The sequence below is a fragment of the Marmota monax genome, unplaced genomic scaffold, assembly GCF_021218885.2.
Source record: "Marmota monax isolate L192 unplaced genomic scaffold, Marmota_monax_Labrador192_F-V1.1 WCK01_AAM20220418_F8-fsc00007, whole genome shotgun sequence".
Taxonomy (NCBI): Eukaryota; Metazoa; Chordata; class Mammalia; order Rodentia; family Sciuridae; genus Marmota; species Marmota monax.
The window spans coordinates 23,451,170-23,465,833 of NW_026692781.1; the positions used below are offsets into that span (position 1 = coordinate 23,451,170).

The 14,664-nt window shown below is 37.6% G+C and overlaps 1 long non-coding RNA gene across 7 annotated transcripts in view; it reads right to left on the reverse strand.

The window, feature by feature from the left end:
- Window positions 1–14,664, reverse strand: part of LOC131424279 (uncharacterized) — a 48,286-nt gene that overhangs the window by 7,094 nt on the left and 26,528 nt on the right. For 2 of the 7 annotated variants that reach the window (XR_009227044.1, XR_009227040.1), the window contains exons 2-5: window positions 13,007–13,163; window positions 10,883–11,093; window positions 10,047–10,110; window positions 4,206–4,316 (exon numbers count right to left, since the gene is read on the reverse strand). This is a non-coding gene — a long non-coding RNA (uncharacterized LOC131424279). Of the gene's footprint in view, window positions 1–4,205; window positions 4,320–6,595; window positions 7,078–10,046; window positions 10,111–10,882; window positions 11,094–13,006; window positions 13,164–14,664 lie in introns of all 7 variants that reach the window. The other 5 variants (XR_009227043.1, XR_009227039.1, XR_009227042.1 and 2 more) reach the window with 4 other exon arrangements.

The following is a 14,664-nucleotide window of genomic DNA, read 5'->3' on the forward strand; positions in this document are numbered from 1 at the left end:
AATTCAAATTCCCATAATTGAATTGTATTTAAAGCTTGGCTACCAAAATGTCAGGGGTGTGCCTGTCTCTCAGGAAGGGGAGGGAAAACAACTAGATTTGGAAATCTGCGATGCAAATGTATATGAATATACAAATGACATTTATAGATCCCAATACACCATGAATATACATAGTTGGCATGAAGTCACTAAGCATAAAAATGTTGTGGGTGTTTACAAGTTTTTAAAAAAGGCATTATTTGCATTAAAAGAAAGTTTTCTAATTTCCAAAATAGTTTATCCAGGGAGTTGGGAATTTGAGCTAAGAGAGAAAGGTGAGAAAAAGAAGTACTGGGGAAAAAATGGGAAAGTCTATGAATAAAATAGTCTTTGTGCTTTGGGCCCTTTATACATAAAGAAGAAAAATCTGTATTCCCAGTTTTAACTTTGATTCTTTCCCTGGATGAGTCTGGCCAAGTTGTTTGCCTTCACTGAGTCTTTATTTCATTTCTTCATCACAAAAATAAAGCAAGAGAGAAAAATAAAACCCCAGAAAGAGTTTACTCAGTAGTGCACCTAAATAGTATAAAATGTTCTATCTGGCCCTAGCTCCCTATGTTTTTTTTAGTTGTAAATGAACACAATACCTTTTTTATTGATTTTTTAAAAAAATAAATGACAGCAGAATGCATTACAATTCTTATTACACATATACAGCACAACTTTTCATATCTCTGCTTGTATATAAAGTATGTTGACATCAATTCGTGTCTTCATACACGTACTTTGGATAATGATGTCCATCACATTCCACCATCCTTGCTAATCTCCTACCCCCTCCCTTTCCCTCCCACCTCTCTGCCCCATCTAAAATTCACCTATTCCTCCCATGCTCCCCCTCCCTACCCCTCTATGAGTCAGCCTCCTTATATCAGAGAAAACGTTCGGTATTTGTTTTTGGGGATTGGCTAACTTCACTTAGCATTATCTTCTCCAATGCCATCCATTTACCATGATTTTATTCTCTTTTATTGCGGAATAAAATTCCATTGTGTATATATGCCACTTTTTTAATCCATTCCTCCACTGAAGGGCATCTAGGTTGGTTCTACAATTTAGCTATTGTGAATTGTGCTGCTATAAACATTGATGTGGCCGTGTCCCTGTAGTATGCTGTTTTTAAGTCTTTGGGGTATAGACCAAGGAGTAGGATAGCTGGGTCAAATGGTGGCTCCATTCCCAGATTTCCAAGGAACCTCCATACTGCTTTCCATATTGGCTGCACCAATTTGCAGTCCCATCAGCAATGTATGAGTGTACCTTTTCCCCCACATCTTCGACAACACTTATTGTTGTTTTTCTTAATAATAGAATTCTGATTAGAGTGAGATGATAGAGTAGTTTTGATTTGCATTTCTCTAATTACTAGAGATGATGAACATTTTTTCATATATTTGTTGATTGATTGTATATCATCTTCTGAGAAGTGTCTGTTCAGGTCCTTGGCCCATTTGTTGATTGGGTTATTTTTTTTTGGTGCTTAGCTTTTTGAGTTCTTTATATACCCTAGAGGTTAGTGCTCTGTCTGATGTGTGAGAGGTAAAAATTTGCTCCCAGGATGTAGGCTCTCTGTTCACCTCACAGATTGTTTCTTTTGCTGAGAAGAAACTTTTTAGTTTGAGTCCATCCCATTTATTGATTCTTGATTTTAATTCTTGCACTATAGGAGTCTTATTAAGGAAGCTGGGGCCTAACCCACATTATAAAGATTAGAGCCTACTTTTTCTTCTATTAGATGCAGAGTCTCTGATTTAATTCCTAGGTCCTTGATCCTCTTTGAGTTGAGTTTTGTGCATGGTGAGAGATAGAGGTTTAATTTCATTTTGTTGCATATGGATTTCCAGTTTTCCCAGCACCATTTGTTGAAGAAGCTCTTTTCTCCAATGCATGTTTTTGGCACCTTTGTCTAATATAAGATAATTGTAATTGTGTGGGTTAGTCTCTGTGTCCTCTGTTCTGTACCATTGGTCTACCTGTTTTGGTGCCAATACCATGTTATTTCTGTTACTATTGCTCTGTAGTATAGTTTAAGGTCTGGTATAGTGATGCCACCTGCTTTATTCTTCCTGCTAAGGATTGCTTTAGCTATTCTGGGTCTCTTATTTTTCCAGATGAATTTCATGATTGCTTTTTCTATTTCTATGGGGAATACCATTGGAATTTTGATCAGAATTGCATTAAATCAGTATAGTGCTTTTGGTAGTATGGTCATTTTGATAATATTAATTCTGCCTATCCAAGACCTCTTTTGTTGATTCCCAAGTATCGTTTTTCTTTTTTTGAGGTTATTGTAAATGGGGTAGTTTTCCTCATTTCCTTCTCAGAGGATTTGATCTACAGAAATGCCTTTGATTTACGGGTATTGATTTTATATCCTGCTACTTTACTGAATACCTTTATTTTTATTTATTTATTTTTATGTGGTGATGAGGATCCAAACCCAGTGCCTCACACATACCAGGCAACTGCTCTACCACTGAGCCACACCCCCAGCCTGCTTTCTATGATTTGACTGTTATAAAAGATATTGTGTCATTTTGTACAGGTTAATTGTATGGATTGTTGCTAGGTTTTCTCTTGCATTCTGTTTGTTTGGCTGGCAGGTAGTTTTGCTAAATGGTGTTTTATCTGCTTAAAATGTCTTGCTTGGTACCAATATCTTTTTTTTTTTTCTTTTTGGTAGCAGGGATTGAACTGAGAGGCTCTAAACTATTGAGCCACATTCCCAGCCTTCTTATTTTTCATTTTGAAACAGGGTGTTCCTAAGTTGCTTATGGTCCTGCTAAATTGCTGAGGCTGCCTTTGAACTTGTGATCCTCCTCACTCAGCCTACTGAGTTGCTGGGATTACAGGTGTGAGCCACCGTGCCTGGCTATAACTAACTTTTCTAGTATCTAACAGCTGTACTTTGAAAGCCTCTGGCATTTTAATTGAGGTAAACCCTCCTCAATTGGTTGACCACAGTAGACCTGTTCATAAAGGAGTGGTGGGCTCCCTGAAAAAGACTAAGGTCATGAGCACAATCAATTCAGAGCTCTGGTAGTCAGGACAGGCAACTGGCTGGGGAATAGAAATGTGCTATATGGTTTTCAAGAATGGAAAGTTACTTGCCATAACTGACTCTTAGTTTGTGAAAATAAAATTATACTGAAGTCCCCTAGAGCTTGTGAATCATAAAGTCTCCATTATTATCCACAAAACAATTTTCTTGAAACTTGTTACCTGAAAATTACATGCTGTCTTAAACGAGGGCTTGGAGAATGAGAAAGAAAAAACAAATAAAAACCCAAATAAAACAAAAAATGCAATTGAATGATGTGGAATAGAGAATGTCATGCAGCATTCATCTTTAAAATATACAGTAAGAACTTTCAGGACCAAGGAGAAAACTAACAGAGTGTCTACTATGATTGCCAGAAATCCCAGGCTAAGGCACAGGCCACACTTTGAAAAACTGTGGCATAAAATAGACAATCCTTCTGATTATTTACCATAATGTTTCTTTTAGAATTTTACTTGAGAAGATGGGGTAGGGCAAAGAATCAAAACAGTTCTGAGATTTCCTCTCACATCCAATTTGAAAATTGAATTTCTTTGCTATACCTGCTAATCTGCAATTCCCCCAGTTTATGTGGGTTTCAAAGGGCTGTTGTACCCTTAGACCAGTGTTTCTCAGTCTCTGAATTATTGATATTTGCAACCAGATAATTCTGTTGTGGGACTGGCTGGTGCATTATAGGATATTTAGCGGTATCCCTGACCTCTTCCTACTAGATACCAGTAGCACCTTCCTTTTACCCTTGTCCTCACTTCCATGTGTCAACAAAAAATGTTTCTAGATGTTTCCAAATGTCTGGAGGGTGGGGTGCTAAAAACCCCCCATTGAAAACCACTGCTTTCCTCTGGATTGAGGACCTTTAGTGAGATTTAAGAGAAGAGAAGAGAAGAGAGAGAGAGAGAGAGAGAGAGAGAGAATAGAAAATGATTCTTTCTCCATATATTTATTCTAGAAATTATTCTATTTATGGAATTTAGTCAAAGATGCTTACAAGTGTTTTTTAGGAAATTGATCTTATTCCAAAGCAAGCCAATTTTACACATATTATTTTAAACTGTAATTGATAACTGCTTCTCTGTGGTATATTGTCAATGATTCGAGCCTTTACCTTGAAGAATGTTAGTGATCCATTCATTGTTTTCATAACTTGTAGCACTGCTGGCCTTCCACTGAATATTGTATCAGGTGGTATTTTTTTCTTCCCCCCAAGCTTTGCAAACTGCTTTGATGCACCATGGAAAACACATTTTAGGAGAAAAAGTTATATTTTACTCCAGTTCTCAAATTAAACTAGTTATTAGAGCAACTATTTTTTGTTTGCATTTTGAAGTTATCTAGATCCATTTTACAATGTTGTCACACAGGCATAAAGCATTTTACTACCTGCAAATTGTAGTTTGCATACAATACTGACTTTACCAAATAACCTTATGAGCAAACCTCATATCTAAAGAGTGACTAGAGGGGCTGGGATTGTAGCTCAGTCGTGAAGCCCTTGCCTAGCATGTGTGAGGCACTGGGTTCCATCCTAGGCATCAATAAATAAATGTATATATATATATATAAAGAGTGGCTAGAAATTAATATAGTTTAATCTGAAGCTTAGGGACATAGTCTTCTTCACAGTATACATCTTATCTTGACTTGTATTTTGCTCCGAAAAACAGAAAAATATTACAAGTGGTGGGTTTTGTTTTGTTAATAGAGTACAATTTATTTCAAATAACATTTTTTGGACACAGTAGGCCAGGAGTTGGGCCCATTTTAAGTAGATTTTTATTTTAGCATTAAATCAGATGTATAAAAATCATGCTATACTCATCTTTTCTCCATTATTTTAATATTAATGAAGATTACCATAAATGTTTTTGGTTTCTCATTTACATATAAATATATATATACACTTACACAGAATATTTTTATATAATAAATATGCATATATTATATATAATAAATATATATATTATATACAAACACACAGAGAGAGAAATGAAAACCAGTCACTTTTATGGTAATACAATAACTTTGTATGGTAAGTGCAAAAGACAGGCTGGATTTTTATAAAGCCAAACCTCTGACTTATATGATTCAAATATGGTGAGAATTCCATTTTCTCTCATTTTACTACTTGGCATCAAGTAGATGAGAGAAAAGCTGAAGCTCTGGGATAACCTTTTATTTTCTCCTTGGCAGGTCTGGAAGAATCAGAGGAAAACTCATGAAATGTCTGTGATTTCCAATGAGATCTGGACAAAATATATTCTTTCTGGCCCATAAAATTTTCATCATCTTTTCCCAAATTTCCTACTGATTTATTAGTAATATGTCAAGTATCAGTAGTAGTAACATTGTTAATTCATTTAAAACTTTAATTTTTTTTTTTTTAAGAATCTGTATGTTTTATGTAGGTGCTGGGCCTCTAATCTGGTACTTATTTACTTGGCTATATAGGAGCTACATGCTATTACCCACTGCAACAAGCCTGGTGCTCACGAATCTTCACGAACCAGGGACCATGCTGGAAATTTTCAGGATTAGAGGTCAGTCCCATTATTATGTACAACTACTACATACCAATAAAAAAAATGTGGAAAGAAAAAGAAAAAAAGAGTAGGTGTCTGACCTATAGCAAGCATGACAGAGATGGCATGTGGGACTGTTGTCAGGGTCCCTTAGGCAAGTTGTCTACACACAATCACTGGCCTCCTGAAAGAACCCCATTCCCGCCATCCTAGGTTCCCTTGGAAGAACTGTCTTTGGCAAGAGTCAGATGCACTGGCTTCCTCCTGCTCTGGTACAGAGAGTTTGCAATAGCACAATGTTCCTCATGCTCTATGGAGCACCATTCTGTCTGAGTGATAAAAAACAACTGGAACCTGAGAAAATTACTTTTTGTGTTTATCTTCGTTCTATATGTCAGAGAAAACAATGCATGTGTCATTTTTAACACTGTTATTTAAAAACACTCTTTCTCTACTTCCTTTCTTTTTCTGTTGTTTCTAATTCTTGTTTCTTGTTTATTTACTCTTCAAGGAGAAGGAAGCAATAGGTTAAAAACTAACTAGAAAATATGGGAGAAGGAAAGAGAACTCACTAGAGTAGGTTCCAAGCCTGGAGTGCCAGAATAGAAATTGTTTGCTTAGGGCTGGTGTATAGCTCAGAGGCAGGGCATGTGCTTAGCATGCTGGATCTGATCTCTAGCACTGCAGTATATGTAATGTATGAAATATGATATGTCAAGAGTTTTATAATGTTTTGAACAACCAATAAAAAAATTAACCTATAGGGGACTCCATCCATTTATACTCTGGACTGTTCAACTCTTAGTTTCAGGTGGAAACTTTATTCAAGCTAGCTAAAACAAACACAAAAGTAAGACATTGGATAATTCAAAGATAAAGTACATTGTCAGTGCATTAATTGGGGTTCTCCAGAGAAACAGAATCCATGAGGGGTGATATTTTAAGGAATTCACTTGTGTTTACAAGGGCAACTTACAGAGTGGGCCAGCAGGCTGGAAATTCAGATTAACAGTTGATGTTACAGTCTTGAGTCCAAATTATGCAGGGCATTAGGCTCAATCAAGGTTCTATATTGTACTCTGTAGTACTCTGGGAAACTTCAGTCTTTGAACTTAAGGCCTTCAACTGATTAAATGAGGGCCTCCCACATTATGGAGAGTAATCTGCTTTACCCAAAGTCTACAGACAAATGTAATCATATGTAAAAATAAGCATCAGACACAATAAAAAAAAGAAACAAAAAGACCCCCAAAACCCACAACAACAGGTAGACTGGTGTTTCTGAAACATGGAATTAGTCATGACAGGGAGAGTGGAATCCAGGGAGTACCATAAAGTCATCAGGAAGTTACCCCTCCTCATCTTTACTACTTCTTTGATATAGGTTTTGATTGACTTGTCTTCAGATGTTTCCATTCCTGAACCAATCACTGTGGGCAAGGGAATGCAGTTTTCTGGCTGGGCAGAAAATAAAGAAATAGGCTGTGGTATTACAGAAGAAGGGCAGTTCTCAAGGGAACTGAAATATTTTGTGCAAAAGCAGTCCTTGGGTACTTAAAGGTAGGAAGGATAAGAGATAAAGGAAAGAATATCTGGAGAGTCCTATATACTCCTGCTGCAGGAGGCAGCTGGGACATCAGTAATCACCAGAGACCACTTGTAATCAATGGGATTAAATTCATTACACTTAAACTACCGTTGAATCTCATGAAATTTTCCTTTGAGGAAAATTTAGTTTTTTTCATTTATTTAAAGTAAGTAATCTCTGTTCTTCTGAGCACAGAATTGGTTTTAATTAGAAATGCATGACATTTAAAATTATTTAAATACAAATATTTTTACACCAAGGGGTATGGAATGTGGGGTGTGGGATGTAGGGATGGAAGCAATGAAATTTTTCCTGTGCAAAAACCCTGCTGGAAAAATATTTTCCCTTAGTCATTGTTCTGAAAATCATCCCTCTCAAGGATGCTTGTTATTTAAAATTAAAAGGAATTGGCATTTGGAGATTTTTGAATAATTTAGCTGGACTTGTTTCAGTGATTACATAATGGCTGCAACTAGGTCAAGGCTCCAGTCATTCTGGGGAATTTGTAAATATACTTGTTTATGTGGCCATCACCTCCCTCACTCTCATCTTCTATATGCACCCCTTAGCCACCTCCAAGTCTCCCACACTGGAAGCACACTTAGGGCCGGGCTACTTTTATTCATCTCACTCCCTGGCATCTTGGTGGTGTGTGGCATCTTGCATACAGTGCCTTTCTGTGTGTTGAATTGCAATAATGTCTGGGAAGCTCTGGCATTTTGGAAGGTTCTGAAACTCTCAGAGAACAAAGTTCCTGGGTTGGTTCTAGGATGGTTCTGAAATTCTCAGAGAACAACACTCATTTAGAACAAAGTCAACATAACAACAGTTTCAAAAATTTCTAGATGTATAGCTGCCAACAATGGCATCTTACAACAAACATCTTACATGTAGTTAATGTGTCAAATACTGGAAACCCACTCAAGGCCAAAACTGAAGTGCTTTCTGTATATTCATTCTTCACTTTTGTTTTAAACTTCTCTCTCTCTCTCTCTCTTTTCTTTGTAGTTGTAGATGGACAGAATGCCTTTATTTAATCTACTTTTATGTGGTACTAAGGATTGAACCCAGCACCTCACACATGCTAGGCAAGCACTCTACCACTGAGCAACAGCTCTAGTGCTTAATTTCTAATTTTAAACAACTCTCCCAACTGTTTATCCAATTTCAATATTCAAATTTCCCCTACTGTTTTGATTCCTTCATCTTTTCAAAATAGGAAAGGACATCATTTTAATTTAATCAACTGGTTATTAGTTAGGAATTAATGAATTTCATTGACCTTTTGCTCTATTCTAAAGTGAAAGGATATGTTACACCTGCAAGGAAATCCAGGTATGAATAAGCTGAGAGGGATGGTCCTTCTGCCCATTGTCCTCCCTTCTCCTCTGGAAGGGGTTGGAAAAAAGCATGTATAGGGTTAGTGTGAAGACCAGCGCGAATACCGTAGTGATTTTACTCCATACCACTTTGCCTCCCAGATGTATGGCATCTTGGATCACATCATCATACCTACTATATGATTTCTGCTCTAGTTGAATGTCCCTGTTACTTTACATTCTATGTGATAGGGGAGGGGAGGGGATGTGGGGATAGGAAAGATAGTATAACGAAATAGACATTATTATTTATGTATATATGCATGACCACTATGATTCGACTGTATGTATACTCAGAAAAATGAGAAATTATATCCCATCTATGTATGATATATCAAAGTGCATAAATGTATTCTATTTTCATGTATAACTAATTAAACTAATTAAATAACAACAAATAAAAAATAAATTAAATAAAAACAACAACTGAATGTTAACTAACTTCTATGTTAGTTTTGTTAATTCAATCAAGTTGCCTAGTTGTTTAAACTAGAAACCTGGGATTCTTGGTTATATATAATAATATTTAGATAATTATAATTAATAGTCTTAAAATAATCTTTACAACTTGAGCAATTGAGAAAAGGGAGTAAAAAAAGTGAGAAAAATCAAGATTCCCAGGTTTCCACAATGTCAGGTTAGGGAGACAGCAGAATAACATATTGTTGATTTTTTTTAATGAATGCCTGACTGCCAGATAACATTAAAGCACTTCTGGGAGGCGAAGTGATGCAGTGGACATAGAATCTTTGGAGACTTGAATGAGAGAACAAAGAGAACTCTTACAAAAGGAAAACTGAAAATACAGGGAAAGATATCTCTCTCTTTTCCCCTCTCCTGCCTCTCTTCCCCCATTGCTATGGCTTCAGTGTGTCCCCAAAAGTTCATGTGTTGAAACTTAATCCCCAGTGCAATATTGTTGACAGGGAGGACCTTTCAGGAGTGATTTGGTCATGAGGGCTCTGCCCTTTTGAACAGATTAATGCTGTTTTCTCAAGAGTGGGCTCCTGATAAAAGGAAAAATTCCCTCTTCCTCCTCCTCCTCCTCCACCACCACCTGCTAATGCTCTTGCCCTTCCACCTTAAACCATGGGATGATGTAGGAAGAAGGCCTTACCAGATACATGACCCTCAACCCTGGACTTCCCAACTTTCAGAACTATTAGAAATAAATCCCCATTCTTTATAAATTATTCAGTCTTAGGGATTCTGTTATAGAAGTACAAAACAGACTAAGATATCTGCCACAATAATCCTGACTCAATGGCTAGTTTTTAACCTACTAGTTATACTTCTGCAACTGCTAAACTTTACATTTTCACTTTCCACATGATCTTCTATTCATTCATCAAGTTCAAATGCCAGTTCTACTGTAAAACCCTCCCTGGTTTCTCTGGAAAACTGAGTTTCTTTGTACTTCCATAATTCTTAACACATACGTTGATTATAAGAATACATACCATTGGAATGATGATATAGCTCAGTGGCAGAGTACATACAAGGCCTTGGGTTCAACACCCAGAACTGCAAGAAAAAAGAAATATACCATTTTACATGGTATATCTGTTGATAGTGCACCTCTCATCCCCCCCACTGGAGTGAGAGCTCTGTTGGCAAAGATCTTATGTCATCTGTGTGTGGCATTAATGTCTTGCACTGTTTCTGGAAACCACAGAACTTCAATAAATATTGTTGGATTGAATTTAGTTGAATTTATCTGAGGAATAAATTTCATAGTGCCCACCTTCCAGTCTTGTGTTTGTGATTTAAATAACTACTCAATTAATCTGAAGGCTGAGCAAAATAGGGAAAATGTCAAAGTTTGTCTTTTCTGTCTGTGGCTCTCCTTTTTTCCTATCAGTAACAAGAGCCTCTCACCTCCTTTTAGATTCCTACTGATCTCTAACATGTTTGCTCTGCCCCTTTCCCCATATTAGGAACCATCACTTATATCTCCAAAGAAATTCCCAGCTCTGCTGCACACTAGCTGGGATCCCAGACAGGTTCTTTACCTGACTGAATATTTTCTCTTCTAACATGGAGCTAATACTATCTGCTCCTAGGGTTGCTGTGGAGATTCAATAAGAAACTCCAAGTAAAGCACTAATACAATCCATGAAACATAATAATGGTTCCGTGAATGGTTTTTAAAAAACGCCTTGTTTATACAGGCATGCTAATTCTTCCCAAAGCATTTTCTTTAAAAATGCTATTTCATTATGAATGAATGATCTCTTATTAAAGAAATCTGTTAGATAAATATCTATTAACAATTTTCTTGGTGCCTGGCTCCTACCTTGTACTAGGAAAGCAGGTAAGCAGACTCGCTCGCTGCCCTGTGAGGTATGCAGATCCACAAAGTTCCCAGGATGGGGGCTGTCACATGAAATGTTTCCAGAGTTCGGAACAGAGGCACACATGAGGATGCCGAGGGAAAGTTTTCCAAGAAGGGGTCCACTAGGATGGCATCAGTCTGAGGAAGGCGGTCTCGTCAGAGGAAACATGAACTAAGGGGCAGAAGTCAGATAGGGTTTGACAGGAGAGAAGTGGTTCAGTTATAGTTTGTCTGTGTGTAGGAGGAAGGAGTCAGAAAGATGAGTCTAGAAAGATAAGCAGGTGGCCAAATCCTCAGGGGCAATAATAGCAAGTGAGCAGGGAAGCTATGGCCTGTATTCTTCTAGCCCAGTAAATCTTAACTGTGTTTATATATTGGTATCACCAGCAGCTTTTAAAAGTATCAAGGCTTAGAGTCAATCACATATGAATCACTATCGTGTAGTCAAGGCATACTCAAAAAAAAAAAAAAAAAGCTTCCAAAGTAGTTCTAATATACAGCTAATAATGACAACTGCTATAATTAAACCCCTGAAGTCCCACTAACCCAGATTTGGCTGCAAAGGTATTTAGTGTAATCATGGACCTTTAGAATTACGAGGAAACTGAAAGCACATGTGGTCTTAGGTGCTATTTTTTTTTTTTGCTGTTGGTGATTAAACTCAGGGGCACTCTACTACTGAACTGCATCCCAATCCTTTTTATTTTATTTTGACGCAGGGTCTTGCTAAATTTGCAGGCTGGCCTTGAACATCTTTTTCCCCTAGCCTCCCAAGAAGCTGGGATTACAGGTATGTATCCCACTCTTGTATTTTTTAGTTAAATAAATATTATTGAAGCAAAATATACAAAAAACTTTTTGTTTTAACCATTTTTAAAAATACATTTTTTTAGTTGTAGGTGCACACAATACCTTTATTTTATTTTTATGTGAGGATCAAACCCAGTGCCTCACGCATGCCAGGCACTCTACCATTGAGCCACAGCTTCAGCGCTGTTTTTAAGTTTTAAGTGCACAGCTTTAAGTGCACATTTTTAAGTGCACAGCTCAGAGGCATTAATTATACACACTGTTGTGCAACATCCATTTCCAGAAATTTCATTATCCCAAACCAAAGCCCTGTACCCACTGAACACTAATTCCCTATTCCTTCCTCCCCCAACCCCTTGCAAATACCATTCCAATTCATGTCTCTATGAATTTGACTTATCTAGGTTCCTCATACAAGTAGAATCACACAGTATTTGCCTTTTGTGATTGGTTATTTCACTTAGCCTAATGCCCTCAATGTTCATCCATGTTGTAGGATGTGTCAGAATTTCCTTCCTTTCTAAGGCTGAATAATATTCCATTGTATGTACATACCACATGTTGTTTACCCCTCATCTATTGATGGTATTTGATCTGTTCCCATCTTTTGGCTACAGCGAATTATTTTGTTGTAAAATTGGTGCACAGAAATCTGAGTCCCTGTTTTAAATTATTTGGAGAATATGCTCAGAAGTGAAATTGCTGTGTTATACACTAAAATTGTATTCTGTTTGTGGACCAGATGTGCTTTCAGTTTCCTTGTAATTCTAAAGGTCCATGATTACACTGAGTACCTTTGCAGGCAAATCTGGGTTAGTGGGACTTCATGGGTTTAATTATAGCAGTTGTCAATATTAGCTGTATATTAGACTTACTTTGGAAGCTTTTTTGGTTTCCACAGTAGCAGTACCATTTACATTCTTATCAGCAATGCATTAGAGTTCCAATTTCTCTACATCTTCACCAACATTTATTTTCTGGCCATCCCAATGGGAATGAAGTGGCATCTCTTGTGATTTTGAATTGCATTTCCCTAATAATTAGTGATGTTAGCATTTTCTATGGGTTTACTGGCATCTGTATATCTTATTTGGACAAATGTCTATTTAAACCCTTTGCCCATGTTTTGATTTTTTGACCACTGAGATGTAGAAGTTCTTTATATATTCTGGATTTTAATCCCTTATTAGATATATGGCTTGTAAATATTTTCTTCCATTCCACAGGTTGCCTTTTCACTCTGCTGATAATGTCCTTTGATGTGTGAAGGTTTACCTTTTGAAGCCCAATCCATCTATTTTTCATTTGCTGCTGTGCTCATGGTCTGTTTTATAGATATGCACACTCAGTCCCACAGGATGGGGCCCCAGGAGGCAGACTCTGGAATGGAGGCTGGTATACAGGTCTTGGGGAGTACCCCTGGCTTCACCACCTGTTGAAGGGAAGGGAAGAAAGCATAGAGGGAGGAGCTAGGCTCAAAGAAAGCCTCAGCTGACTCCACAGTGAACTCTGAAGATGAGGTGGATTTTCAGATATGTCCCTTGTTGGGGTGAAGGAGCTGGTCTTTATATTTGACTAGTCATTGGATGTAAGATGCTACAAGAAAGAGGGTGGTCAAGGGCCAGGCAGTTCAGTTCTCCTGAGCCCAGATAATTTTTTTTAATATTTATTTTTTAGTTGCAGGTGGACATAATACCTTTATTTTATTTATTTATTTTTATGTCATGCTGAGGATCGAACCCAGGGCCTCACCTGTGCTAGTCGGGTGCTCTACTGCTGAGCCACAACCCCAGCCCCAGACAATTCTTAAGAAGACTGACAGCTGAGTGCTGTAACTGGAGAGAATAACGTTTTCATTCCCAGAGCGGGTCTTGGTGATCTTTGCAACTATTACAGTTACAAAGAGGTCCCCTGCATAACAGGAAAATAAACCAAGTGTTTTCTCCTGCTATACTCTCAACACAGAACACTTCAGGTCATCAAAATGTATATGGTTTTTTTCCCACATTGACCAATTCTCTAACACCAACTGGGAGTCCTATAATTTAACTCTATTCTGACACTAACCAAAGTTAGTGTGGATTCTACAGGTCAAGGGCTCAGTTCCACAAGACTTTCCTCAATTTCAGATGCCAATAATAAGCTCAGATTCCAATCTTGCCTCTGACTGACCAGCTATAAATTAGAAGTTCCTGAAACCCCCTCCTCAGGTTTGATCATTTGCTAGAATGCCTCACAGAACACAGGGAAATTTGTTTACAAGTTTAGAAGTTTATTATTTGTTATGTTTAACAGTTTATTATCAAGTATGTTACAAAAGATACAGATGAAAAGCTGTTTGGAAGTGATGACTAGGGCAGTATGGAGGAGTTGCACGGACTTTCCATTCCCGTTTTGAGTTCTGCCACCCTCTTAGCACTTCCTAGCAACCTGGACCTCTCCAAACCCTCTTTGGGTTTTTGTGGAGGCTTCATTACATTGTCATGATTGAGTAAACCATTGTCCCTCAGTGATTAACTCAACCTTCAGCCCCAAACCTCTCCCCTCTTTGAGGGTCAGTGGGTGGGGATGAAAGTTTCAACCCTCTAATCACACTGTTGGTTCCCCAGGTAACCAGCCCACATTTAGAGTGTATCCAGGAACTCCTAGTCATCAGTTATTTCATGAGCAAGCAAAAAGACACTTATTGCTTAGGAAATTCCAAGGGGGTTAGGAGCTGTGTGCTAGGAAACAGGGCAGGGCGAATGCACAGACTAGTTGTATATTTCTTATTGTTTCACATCTCCTCTTGCTTGTTTGCTCTTGTAGAGAGGGCATGCCATTGGTACTCCAATACAATTTACAGAGGAATCTAAATTATGGGAATCCCACTTCCCTTGTCACCTTCCATTTGCCATTTCTGATCTTTTTCTTTCCCATCTACAACATTGTAA